At 38.5% G+C, this 12023-nt stretch overlaps 1 pseudogene; it reads left to right on the top strand.

Moving 5' to 3' along the window:
- The first annotated feature begins 9049 nt into the window (after positions 1-9049).
- Positions 9050-9464, top strand: LOC132522628 (small ribosomal subunit protein uS8-like; annotated as a pseudogene).
- Positions 9465-12023: the final 2559 nt, after the last annotated feature.

Below are 12023 nucleotides of genomic sequence, written 5' to 3'. Positions count from 1 at the left end.
GGAACCTATCTCAACATAATAAAGGTCATATATGACAAACCCACAGCTAACATCATTCTCAACAGTGAAAAGCTGAAAGCATTTCCTCTAAGATCAGGAATGAGACAAGGATGCCCACTCTCACCCCTTTTATTCAACATAGTTTTGAAAGTCTAGCCATGGCAATCAGAGAAGAAAAAGAAATAAAAAGAATGCAAATTGGAAAAGAAGAAGTAAAACTGTCACTGTTTGCAGATAACATGATACTATAAACAGAATATTCTAAGGATGCTGCCAGAAAACTACTAAAGCTCATCAATGAATTCAGTAAAGTTGCAGGATACAAAATTAATACACAAAAATCTCTTGCATTCCTATACATTAACAACAAAATATCAGAAACAGAAATTAAGGAGACAATCCCATTTACTATTGCATCAAAAAGAATAAAATACCTAGGAATAAACCTATCTAAAGAGGCAAAAGACCTGTACTCTGAAAACCATAAGATGTTGATGAAAGAAATCGAAGATGATACAAACAGATGGAAAGATGTACTGTGTGCTTGGATAGAAAAAATCAATATTGTCAAGATGACTATACTACCCAAGGCAATCTACAGATTCAGTGCAATTCCTATCAAATTACCAATGGCATTTTTCACAGAACTAGAACAAAAAAAATTTTTAATTTGTATGGAAACACAAAAGACCCTGAATAGCCAAAGCAATCTTGAGAAAGCAAAATGGAGCTGGAGGAATCAGACTCCCTGACTTCAGACTATACCACAAAGCTACAGTCATCAAAACAGTATGGTACTGGCACAAAAACAGACATAGATCAATGGAACAGGACAGAAGGCTCAGAAATAAACCCACGCACCTATGACCAATTAGTCTAAGACAAAGGAGGCAGGAATATACAATGGAGAAAAGACAGTCTCTTCTATAAGTGGTGCTGGGAAAACTGGGCAGCTATGTGTAAAAGAATGAAATTAGAACACTCTCTAATACCATACACAAAAATAAATTCAAAATGGATTAAAGATCTAAATGTAAAACCAGATATTTTAAAACTCCTAGAGGAAAACATAGGCAGATCACTGTTTGAAACATATCACAGATATCTTTTTGGATCTGTCTCCTCCTAGAGTAATGACAATAAAAACAAAAGTAAACAAATGGGACCTAGTTAAACTTAAAAGCTTTTGAAAAGCAAAGGAAATCATAAACAAAATGAAAAGACAACCTACAGAATGGGAGAAAATATTTGCAAACAATGTGACCAACAAGGGATTAATCTCCAAAATATACAAATAGCTCATACAGCTCAATATCAAAACAACCCAATAATAAAATGGGCAGAAGATCTAAACAGACATTTCTAGGGACTCCCCTGGTGGTCCAGTGGTAAAGAATCTGCCTTCCAATGCAGGGGACACAGGTTCAATCCCTGGTCAGGAAACTAAGATCCCACATGCCATGGGGCAACTAAGCCCGCATGCCGCAACTACTGAGCTCGTGTGCCTCAACGAGAGAGCCCGTGTGACAGAACTACAGAGCGCACGCACCACAACTGGAGAAAACCCGCACGCCACAACCAGAGAGAAGGCTGCAAGCCACAACAAAGACCTGATGCAGCCAAAAAAAATAATAGACGTTTCTCCAAAGAAGACATACAGATGGCCAAAAAGCACATGCAAATATGCTCAACATCACTAATCATTAGAGAAATGCAAATCAAAACTCCAATGAGGTATCACCTCACACCACTCAGAATGGCCATCATCAAAAAGTCTAGGGACTTCCCTGGCAGTCCAGTGGTTAAGAATCCACACTACCATCGCAGGCGGCACAGGTTTGGTCCCTGGTCAGAAAACTAAGATCCCGCAGTGCAAAAAAAAAAAAAAAAAAAAAAAAAAATGTCTACAGATAATAAATGCTGGAGAGAATGTGGAGAAAAGAGAATCCTCCTACACTGTTTGTGGGAATGTAAATTGATACAGCCACTACGAAGAACAGTATGGAGGTTCCTTTAAAAACTAAAAATAGAACTACCAGGACTTTCCTGGTGGTCCAGCGGTTGAGACTCTGTGCTTCCAGTGCAGGAGGCATGGGTTCGATCCCTGGTCGGGGAACAGAGATGCTGCATGCTGCGTGGTGCAGTAAGTAAGTAAAGAAGTAAAATAAATAAATAAATAGCTACCATATAATCCTGCAATCCCACTCCTGGGCATATATTTGGAGAAAACCATAATCTGAAATGATACATGCACCCCAATATTCATTGCAGCACTATTTACAATAGCAAGACATGGAAGCAACCTAAGTGTCCATCAACAGATGAATGGATAAAGAAGATGTGGTATATATATATATATATATATATATACACACAATGGAATATTAGCCATAAAAAAGAATGAAATAATGCCACTTGCAGCAACATGGATGGACCTAGAGATTACTATACTAAGTGAAGTAAGTCAGAAAGAGAAAAATACCATATGATATCACTTATATGTGGAATCTAAAATATCACACAGATGAACTTATTTACAAAACAGAAATAGACTCACAGATATAGAAAGCAAACTATGGTTACCAAAGGGGAGGGAAGGGATAAATTAAGAGTTTGGGATTAAAATATACACCCTACTATATATAAAATAGATAACCAACAGGGACCTGCTGTATAGTAGGGACTCCCTGTATAGTACAGGGAATTATACTCAATATCGGTAATAACTTATAATGGAAGAGAATGTAAAAAATATATACACACACACACACACACTCATATATATAACTAGATTACTTTGCTGTACACCTGAAACTAGCACAACATTGTAAATCAACTATGTTTCAATAAAAAAACTTTTTAAAAAAGAATCTCAACATCACTAATGATCTGGAAAATGCAAATCAAAACCACAATGAGTTATTACCTCAAACCTGTTAGAATGGCTATTACTATAAAGACAAAAAATAGCAAGTGTTGGCAAAGATGTGGATAACAGGGAACACTTGTGCACAGTTGGTGGCAATGTAAACTGGTGCAGCCACTATTAAAAACAGTATGGAGGTTTCTCAAAAAATTAAAAATGGAACTACCATATGATCCAGCAATTCCACTTTTGGGTATTTATCTGAAGAAAATAAAAACACTAACTCAAAAAGATAAACGTATCCCCATATTCATTGCAGCATTATTTCCAATATCCAAAATACGGAAGCAACCTAAGTGTGTCCATCAATAGTTGTATGGATAAAGAAAATGTGAATATATATATATATATATATATATGGAATAATGGAATATTATTCAGTTATAAAAAAGATTGAAATCTTGCCATTTGTGACAACATGATGGACCTCGAGGGAATTATGTCAAGTGAAATACTGCATGATCTCTCTTAAATACTGACTCTAACAACAAACAAACAAAAAACCGACCTCATAGATACAGAGAATGAATTGATGGTTGCCAGGGGTAGTTGGGGGAAGAGGGAGCAGAAATGGGTGAAGGGGGTCAAAAGGTAAACAATTTTTTTAAATTTCTTTTAAGAAACTTAGTCTACCAGTGGTATAAAGTGGACCACAAAGACAAATTTTGAAATGCACTAAGTGATATGCAGATTTAATACTGTTGGAATTGAGAGGGGAGTTCACGATGTTATAAATGTACATCCAATTATTCCCAACTGATCCAAGATAATGTCGTCATGTACAACTCTTAGGGATTTTACTGGCAAAAAAAGTTTAGCATGGATGAGAGGTAGCTATTCCCCCGCACCCTTGTTTAACAGGATATAATGAAAGTCAGTCTTAGATCAAATTCTGCCTCTCACACCTTTGCTGAGCATTACTATAAGCAAGCACAAAACTGTCCATACAACTTGTTTGGTAACTCTGATGAAGTCCTGCTCTTCACCAGTTTGGGTGATTTGATCACACTTTGCATGACAGGTTCACTCATACCAGATGTGATAATATTCCTTTAAATGGACATGAAACAACCAGAAATGCGTTAGACCCGAAGTCTGACCATGGAACTGCTGGGTGTCAAAATTTGGGAACCCCCTCTAAGGGTAAAGCACATAGAACTTACACCCAGTTCACAAAATAATGGGGAGTGTCTGAACATTTTAGCCAATCTATTAATACATATCTTGAATATCTGTAATTTCTCAGTGAGAGTCCATTTCTAACATTCATCATGCTAATGACAAGCCATCAATTTAATAAAAACCCATTTCTGACATTTGCTGTACTAATTAGCAAAGCATCTGTCTGGTATTAATCAATATATGGATAGTAGATGCACTTGTGATAGCACCTCTCTAATCACTTAGGAAGGTAGAGTGGGGCTAGATAATGGAGAATACGGTACAGAATTTCCACTTAGTTACACAGGTTTGGCTTTGGCTTTGTTTTTGTTTTTTAAGGCAGGGGAGTAACAACTAGAACTTGAATTCAGGAAGATTCATTTGACCATCAGATTTGAGGGAAGGGGGGACGACATGTGAAAAAGATACTGAAAGCAAGTAGGTGAATAATAAAGCCACAACAGTTGCTGTCTAAGAATAGAAGTGGAGAAGTGGAAGAAAAGTACAAGAGTTATTTATATGTAGAATATATAAAAATACTGATTCTGCCTACCAAGTGTGTAATGTTTGGTCTCTCACATATCACCTTTAACTTTGATAGAAACTATGGAAAATGGATATTATCTTCATTAAGGGTGAAGGTTCAGAGACATTAAATTGACTTCCAAAAGTCACAAACCTAGTAAATGCTAGAATTGGGACTCAGAGCCAGGCAGTGTGCTACACTAAAAAGAGCATGGGAAATGGCAAAGTTTAGGAAGTAGGCAAGCTTGGGGTGAAAGATATACATGCTTTTTTTGGTGAAAGTGTAAAACTAGGACTACCTCTGAAGTGAGTAATTTAGCAATATACTTTAAATAAGTATCCCCTTTGACTTAGCAAATCCACTTATAGCAATTTATCCCACCTATATACTCTCACATGTATTTCTAAGCATATGTGTGAGAATATTATTAAGTTCAATATTCTTTGAAATAGCAGTAGGTTGAGGATGAGTTAATAAATCATGGTGCAAATATCCATTTAATATAATAATGTACAGTTGTCTGTTTTTTATATACTGACATGATCAGATCTCCAGGATGTATCAATGAAAAGAGCAAAGTACTGAAGAGTGTGTGTGTGTGTATGTATTTGTCATTTGTGTTTAAAAAGAAAACACACACACACACACACACAGCGCTACATTTTCTGTCTCTTGAAGGACACAAAGAAACTAACAGTGGCTGCCTCTGAGGAAAGGAACTAGATAATTGAACAACAGATTGGGAGGAAGATTTATTTCTCACTAGTCCTTTTGTATGTTTTGAATTATATACCTTTTATTACTTTTTAAATTGTTTTAAGAGAAAAAAAGAGTATGGCCTCTGAACTCAAGGAGAATTTGTTTCTTCTACTTAATTAGCTATGTGGCCATGTCCAAGTTATTATTTTCTAATATTGTGACCACATTATAGAACATATAAAAAAGAAACCAAAAAGTCTCTTAAGAAGCCAACACTCAAGACACAATCACTATAAAACTTTGGTGTAATTCTTCCTAGTCTTTTAAAAAACCTGTACTTCTTTCTGGTTACAAAGTAAACAATTTAACTTTTAAATGTATTACAAAATTTATTGGTCCATGTAAGGTACAGAGATTTATTGATGAAGATTTAGAATAATGACTAGAAAGTGCTTAAATATTTGTTTTTGTTCAATAAATGTATCATATTTTCCTGTTCAGGTCCAGGAACTAGCTCTTCTTTATTGACAAATCACCCTTTCTGGCTAATATTATATCCCACCTGGAGAAAAATGTAGCAACTGTGTTATTACTTTAAATACCATAACTCTTGGGAATTTGTTTATACTGAAACAATATAGGTCATCTCACCTATGCAGTCCCCCAGTACCAATTATTTAATGCTGGTTACATTATTGCTCCCTAGAGTGCAGCATCCAGCCACTTCCAGTGACTGTCAGAGAGGGACACTGTGCTCTTTGATGATGAGAGCAAGTCTTACCCTGAGTATGCAGGAAAACAAGAACCATCATTCATTTTCTAGTCATGTAAAATTTACCATTTGGAATTTTATAGCATGAAAATAGAACAACAGATTTTCCAACAGTGACTTCTCCTGAGCTCTTTAGGCCAGAATCACTGCATTCCTAGACCAGGTTCTCACTCTCTGTTGACCACACCCCTGCCTTCCGCACAGTACTGCCAGGAGAGGAGGAGAAGCAAGGGGCCCATGTGCAACAGGAGAACAGCAGCCCCATTCAGACAAGAAACGTCTGACCCTTGTTGGGCATGACTTAAGACCAGCCTGGGAGAGCACAATGTAGCCACATCAATCCAAGGCAAGACAGGACATAAATTGGAAGGGGCTGTTGGCATTATGGAGCAAAAGTTGCAAAAGCCCTGAGAGCAGGAAGACAGATCATCTTTGAGCATCTTTGTTAAACCACTTTGTTTTGTCTCTGTTACAGTAGTACAGAATTATCACACTCCCATATACAACTGTCCCTCGGTATCCTCAGGGGGATTGTTTCCAGGATCCCTATGGATACCAAAATCCTTGGATGTTTAAGTCCCTTACATAGAACAGTGTAATATTAGCATATAAGCTATGCACATCCTCCCTGATACTTTAAGTCATCTCTAGATTACTTACAATACATAATACAATGCAAATACTAAATACATAGTTGTAAATACAATGTAAATGTTATGTAAAGAGTTGCCAGTCCTTGGGGCTTCCCTGGTGGCGCAGTGGTTGAGAGTCCGCCTGCCGATGCAGGGGACATGGGTTCATGCCCTGGTCCGGGAAGATCCCACATGCCACGGAGCGGCTGGGCACGTGAGCCATGGACGCTGAGCCTGCGCGTCCGGAGCCTGTGCTCCGCAACGGGAGAGGCCACAAACAGTGAGAGGCTCACGTACCACAAAAAAAAAAAAAGAGTTGCCAGCCCATCGCAAATTCAAGTTTTGCTTTTTGGAACTTTCTGGGACTTTTTTTTCCCTGAGTTTTTGTGATCCATGGTTGGATGAATCTGTAGATGCAGAACCCAAGTATATGAAGGGCTGACTTTATTGGATATTGAAAATCTTTTTAATTTTCATAAATCTGGTAGGCAAGAAAAATAGTATTTTATTTTTGCTCTAATTTAAACCATCATTATATTACTGGGGTTGAGCCTATATTTATGTTTCTCAATCATTTGTATTTCTTCTTTAAATTATCTGTTCACGTTCTGTGCCCATTATTTTCTACTAGGGACTTTTTCATTCTGATTTTTAGGAGATCTATCTATATCTATAAATATATATATATATATAATCTCCATTTTCCCATGATATAAGTTATAAAAAGTTATAAATAGTTTTCCCAATATACCTTTTGACTTTGTTTATGGTGTTTTTAGTTGTTCTAGATAAGACTTGTTGGCTTTGTGGGGTTTTTTTTCAATTTTGTTTTAATCAGATTTTTCAATTGCAATTTTATGTCATTTCAGAAAGGTCTTTCCTACTCTTAGATGATATCAATAATTTACTCATATTTTCTTCATTATGTTTATACTTTTGCTTTTACATTTATATTTTTGTTTTGTCTATAGTTGACTTTGATATAAGAATGAGGGAGGGATCAAGCCCCACCCCTACCCCCCCAAAAAAAACCCAATCAGTCGTGCCAATACCATATACTAAATAGTCTACCTTTCCTCCATTAGTTTGAAATTCCATCTTTATCATCTATTAAACCCCAATCTGTATTGGGTTACATTGGTCTATTACCATATTTTTTAAATTACTAATTCTTGACAAAATATTAGCAAACCGAATCCAACACATAAAAAAGACCATACACCATGACCACATGGGATTCATCCCAAGTTCACAAGAATGGTTCAATGTATGCAAATCAATGGGATACACCACATAAACAAAAGAAAAGACAAAAACCACACCATCATCTCAGTAGATGCAGAAAAAGCATTTGACAAAATTCAACATCCATTCATGATAAAAACTCTTACCAAAGTGGGTAAAGAGGGAACATATCTCAACATAATAAAAGCCATTTATGACAACCCACAGCCAACATAATACTCAGGGGTGAAAAGCTGAAAGCCTTCCTGTTAAAATCTAGAAAAAGACAAGGATGCCCACTCTCACCTCTTCTATTCAGCACAGTATTGGAAGTCCTAGCCAATGCACTCAGGTAAGAAAAAGAAATAAAAACTATCCAGATTAGAAGGGAAGAGGTAAAAGTGTCATTATATCCAGATGACATGATACTATAGACAGAAAATCCTAGAACTGATCAATGAATTCAGCAAGGTAGCAGGATACAAGATTAACATACAGAAATAGGTTGCATTTCTTTACACTAAAAATGAAATATCAGAAAGGAATGTAAAAAAAGAATCCCTTTTAAAATCACACCCCCCAGGCTTCCCTTGTGGCGCAGTGGTTAGGAATCTGACTGCCATGCAGGGGACAGGGGTTCGAGCCCTCTTCCAGGAGGATCCCACATGCTGCGGAACAGCTAGGCCCGTGTGCCACAAATGCTGAGCCTGCACTCTGGAGCCCACAAGCCACAGCTTGTGAGGCCTGCGTGCCTGGAGCCTGTGCTCCACAACAGGAGGGGCCACCGCAATGAGAGGCCCGCGCACTGCAAGGAGGAATGGCCCCCGCTCACTGCAACTAGAGAAAGCCCACGTGCAGCAATGAAGACCCAACGCAGCCAAAAATAAATAAAATAAATTTATATTAAAAAAATTGCATCCCCCAAAGATAGAATACTTAGGAATAAAACTAACCAAAGAGGTGAAACACTTATATACTGAGAACTATAAAACATTAATAAAGGAAATTGAAGATGATTCAAAGAAATGGAAAGATATCCCATGCTCTTGGATTGGAAGAATATTGTTAAAATGGCCATCCTGCTCTTTCCACCATCTTTCTGTGCCGCCATATTGGTGTGCATGAATGTCCTGGCTGATACTCTCAACAGTATCAACAATGCCAAAAAAAGAGGCAAATGCCAGGTTCTTATTAGGCCATGCTCCAAAGTCATCGTCAAGTTTCTAACTGTGATGATGAATCATGGTTACATTGGCAAATTTGAAATCATCGATGATCACGGGGCTGGGGAAATTGTTGTGAGCCTCATAGGCAGGCTAAATAACTGTGATCAGCCCCAGATTTGACGTGCTACTCAAAGATCTAGAAAAATGTCAGAATAACGTGCTCCCGTCCCATCAGTTTCTTTTCATTGTACTGACAACGTCAGCTGGCATCATGGACCATGAAGAAGCAAGACGAAAACACACTGGAGGGAAAATACTTGGATCTTTTTCTAGGGATGTAATACACACATGCAAATAAAATGCCTCAGAGGACATCCAAAGCAATCTACAGATTTAATGTGATCCCTATCAAATTACCCATGAGATTTTTCACATAAGTGTAATAATAATAATCTGGGAAAATATTATGAACAACCTTATGCTAGTAAATCCAACAACTTAGATAAAATGGGCAAATTTCTTGAAAGACACAGATTACCCAAGCTTACCAAGGAAGAAATATATATAACCCGAAAAGCCTATCTATTAAAGAAATTGAATTTGTAGTTTAAAACATTCCCACAAAACTTCAGGCCCATAGGGCAGCACAGGTGAATGCCACTGAACATTTACAAATTCTTCATAAACTCTTTCAAAAAATTAAAAAGGTGAGAATACTTCCCAACTCATTTTATGATTACAGAATTACCCTGACACCAAAACCAGACAAAGATATTACAGAGAAATGGCAAACCAATATTCCTATGTTATAAACACAGATATCAAAAATCCTAAACAGAGGGCTTCCCTGGTGGCGCAGTGGTTGAGAGTCTGCCTGCTGATGCAGGGGACGCGAGTTCGTGCCCCGGTCCGGGAAGATCCCACATGCTGCGTAGCGGCTGGGCCCGTGACCCATGGCCGCTAAGCCTTCGCGTCCGGAGCCTGTGCTCCGCAATGGGAGAGGCCACAACAGTGAGCGGCCCATGTAACACACACACACACACAAAAAAAAAAAAATCCTAAACAAAATTTTAGCAAATTGAATCCAAAATTTATAAAAAGAGTAATACATTTGACCAAGTGAAGTTTATCCCAAGAATGCAAGATTGTTTTGACACTTGAAAATCCACCAGTGTATAATTCATCATATTAACAAACTAAAGAATATTCATCTATAAATATATAAATAATTATTTCTGATTATGTCAATAGATGCAGAAAATCATTTGACAAAATCCAACATCCATTCCTGACAAAAACTCTCAGAAAAGTAGGAATAGAAGGAAAATTCTTCAACGCATTAAAGGGCATTTACTTAAAATCCTACAACTAGCATCATACTAAATTGTGAAAAACTGAATCAATTTTCCCCTAAGATCAGGAAGAAGACAAAGATGCCAAACCTCAACATTAAAGATTCCAGCCAGTGCAATAAGGTCAAGAGATAAGAAATAAAAACCACCTATATTGGAAAGGGAAGAAGTAAAATTGCCTTTTTTTCCACAAATGTCATGCTCCCCTATATAGAAAATCTGATGAAATCTATAAAAACTCTACTAGAGCCCATAAGTGAGTTAAGTGAATTTACAGGATACAAGATCACTATATAAGAATTCGATTTCCGGTTCAAGATGGTGAAATAGAAAGATCCTGAACTCACCTCTCACAGACCCACCGAGTCTACAGCTACATATGAATAAACTTCCTCTGGAAAAAAACTTAAATGTTGGCTGATCATGGACTACACTGGGCAAATGAGAAGAAAACCACATTAAAATGGGTAGGGGGCTTCCCTGGTGGCACAGTGGTTAAGAATCTGCCCACCAATGCAGGGGACACGGGTTCGAGCCCTGGTCTAGGAAGATCCCACATGCTGCAGGGCAACTAAGCCCATGTGCCACAACTACCGAACCTGCGCTCTAGAGCCTGCGAGCTACAACTACTGAGTCCATGCACCTGGAGCCTGTGCTCCGCAACAAGAGAAGCCACCGCAATGAGAAGGCCGCGCACCGCAATGAAGAGTAGCCCCCACTCACTGCAACTAGAGAAAGCCCGCGCGCAGCAACAAAGACCCAACGTAGCCCAAAATAAAATAAACAAAATTTTTAAAAAAGGGGGGTAGGAATGGCTGGAACACAATCTTGCTATACATACCACTGTTGATACAGTGACCCCGAATCAGGAGGGAATTCAAAACCCAGAGCTTCTCCCTGAGGATTGAAGGGTATCAATCGCACATCAAGCACTCCAACTTTTAATACTTGCACCTGAGAGATGAACCCCCAAATACCTAGCTTTGAAAACCAACCAGGCTCACATCCACAAGACCCACAAAACTGCAGCAATCTGAGAAATGGCTCTAGAAGGGCTTGCACACTTAGACGCACCCTCCCCAGGGCTCAGCTGAGGCAGCAGATTGCATTTAGACCTTGAGTGAAAGAGGTTCGTTTTCATATATTAAAGCATTGGCCTGGGGGGCAGGCATCTATTTTTACACACACATCTAAGAGCTGTTGAAACACTCTCCAGAAACAGAGACTGGTGGGGGCCATCTATGTGCTGTCACTCCGCCTTGCTTAGCCAACAGACGCCCTCTTTTTCTTTCTCTTTTATTCCTATAGGCCTCATTTTTATGCTCCCCTACTTCCTCACTACAGCCAGTGGGCATCATCTTCATGCTCTTAATTCTGCTGTGATCTCGAGCACCAGTATCTCCCAGAAGGGAGATTTTACATGTGTCTGATGCCCTGAGTTTTGCAGCCATTGTCTAGGGGATGCCCCTTGATTGCCTGACTCTAGAGGCCAGGAGAGCATGCATTTCTAGGTCCCCTGGGGCTGTAACAATCAGAGAGACAGTTTTTGGTAGGCTACCACGCCC

Source organism: Lagenorhynchus albirostris, chromosome 7, assembly GCF_949774975.1.
Source record: "Lagenorhynchus albirostris chromosome 7, mLagAlb1.1, whole genome shotgun sequence".
NCBI lineage: Eukaryota > Metazoa > Chordata > Mammalia > Artiodactyla > Delphinidae > Lagenorhynchus > Lagenorhynchus albirostris.
Note: the sequence above shows the minus strand (reverse complement) of the source record. Positions and strands in the feature narration are given on the sequence as shown.